Source organism: Melozone crissalis, unplaced genomic scaffold (assembly GCF_028551555.1).
Source record: "Melozone crissalis strain CALT ecotype California unplaced genomic scaffold, PUWL_Pcris_2 ptg000034l_1, whole genome shotgun sequence".
NCBI lineage: Eukaryota > Metazoa > Chordata > Aves > Passeriformes > Passerellidae > Melozone > Melozone crissalis.
In genome coordinates this window covers 7,752,523-7,754,610 of record NW_026535812.1, presented here as the reverse complement: position 1 = coordinate 7,754,610, position 2,088 = coordinate 7,752,523, and positions in this window count along the sequence as shown.

The window sequence follows — 2,088 nt, the reverse complement described above, 5'->3', positions numbered from 1 at the left end:
CATTGACCTTGCAGTGCTGTATTGACTTCCCTGCTTGGAAAATGTTCCCTTTTTAAAGACAGCATGGTCCAAGGGTGACCATGGTGAACTTGATTGTCTCATAGAAGTGGAAAGAGTGCTTAAATGTATTTTAAAGTGGGCTTTTTCTAGTGGTCTCCCTAGGAAAAGACTGGAGTATTCATGACTGACCTAAGCCTTGATGTGATGCTTTTGTTCAGATAAATAAATGCAGTAGTAGTGACTTACTGTCACTTTTGTGATGTAGGAAGTGGGTCACTCTTCAGGTTATCTAGATTACTCAGTCATAGCCAAAACTTAAATTGACAAAGACCATACTCAGCTTTGGAGTTCATGAATACAGTGAACACTTGGAGTAGCCTAGGCTTAATGAGAGTTTCTCTCCTCTCTTTGGATTCGTTGTCCCTTGGTTCTGTGTTTGTCTCCCATTCCAGGGTATTCCCTGGGTGCTGTGTGTGTGCCTTCTCTGGGTAAGAGCAGAGCCCCTGGAGGTGATAAGTAGGACAATTTAACAAGGACAGTTGAATATGGGAGATAACAACTAAAAGCAGACAATCAGCTTATTACTCCACCTCTTTAAAGGTTTGTTTTAAACTTCAGGGGTGATCATTTTGGCTTCTTTTATTATAACCAAACATAACCTAAACATTTATCGGGGTTTTTCATTATTTTTAAACTACACGTACCTGCAAAATTACCTCTGATCTATTTCCCAAAGATCTTTAAATTATTTATGTCGTTTTCTTGATATTTATTATAAAGACTCAAGGGAAATAACAAGATGCTTCATTCAATAATATCCTTAATTACAGAGCTGAAAGCAGTGCATTTAAACTTGGTCATATTCATTAGTATTTGGGTGTCATGTATTTATGTCCCACTTGCGTGTGCTAGACGATAGGACGAGTGAAGAACTCAATTTAGTAATGAATTTGTTCCTCCTGTCCCTGGCTGTGGTTGGAGCCGAGCTTGGTGCGCGGCGGGGCTGCAGCTGCGCGGCACGGCCGGCAAGTGGCGCGCCCTCCGCGGAGTCACGGCCGGGAGAGCAAACGGGGCCGGGAGCGGCGCCCGGAGCCCGGAGCCCTTCCCCGGGCCGGGAGCGGCGCCCGGAGCCCGGAGCCCTTCCCCGGGCCGGGAGCGGCGCCCGGAGCCCTTCCCCGGGCGGGCCCGGAGATCCGCGCTGTGTGCCCCGCTCTCTGCTCTCCGTGCTTGGCAGCGCGCTCACACGAGGGAGCTGTGGAGGTTTCTGGTGTTGTAGTTGTAACTGAGACATCGCCTGTCACTTTCCCATCTCGCCCCTATCTCTGTTTACATAACGCACTCCGCATCTTCCCGTGCTGATTGAGGTGTTAATGACAGCGGATTGTTTGTTTGTTAATGACAGTTTCTGCTAGTCTGTTGTTTGTACGACATCTGCAACATTCCGCAGACTGCAGCATTGTAAAAGAATGCTTCCAGAGACAAGAGTGGAGAGCCTTTATAAATGTTGCTTCCTGTTTAAACTGTTCAGATTTGGAAAACAAGCTGAATGCTGAAGTGTGCCTAGGTAAATGTACTACTTTTTTCAACTTTGTCTGTTAAGACTGAGTTATGTAAGTTTTTTCAGTTCTTCGATTTAAGAGTCTGCCTACCCTGCATATGTGAACATAACTATGCCCTCAGAGTCATAGCTAAACACTCACAGATGACAGATTGAGAATACTTCAGTACTCATGTGAGGTTTGCTATTATTCTTGCATACATGTAGTTGGCTGTAAACTATGTGCATTTACTCTGTATTTATATAGTTTAACTTTTTGTTTGGATTGCTTTAAACTTCAAAGCAAATTAAAATTATGTGCTTCTATTCAAATGTTGCCTGCTGTGCTAAACTGTACACTGTTTTTAACCTTCGAATTTTTCTATTATTGATACATACCAGTGCCTGCACAGTTGTGATTAAAAACGAAAAATTCATTAATCCAGTGAATCATTTTATCTTGTACCATTTTATAGTAGCTGAAAATGAGGTGTGTGTATTGTATCTTCAGTGTGGCCTTTTTGGAGGGATTCATGGATGACTTAAACTAG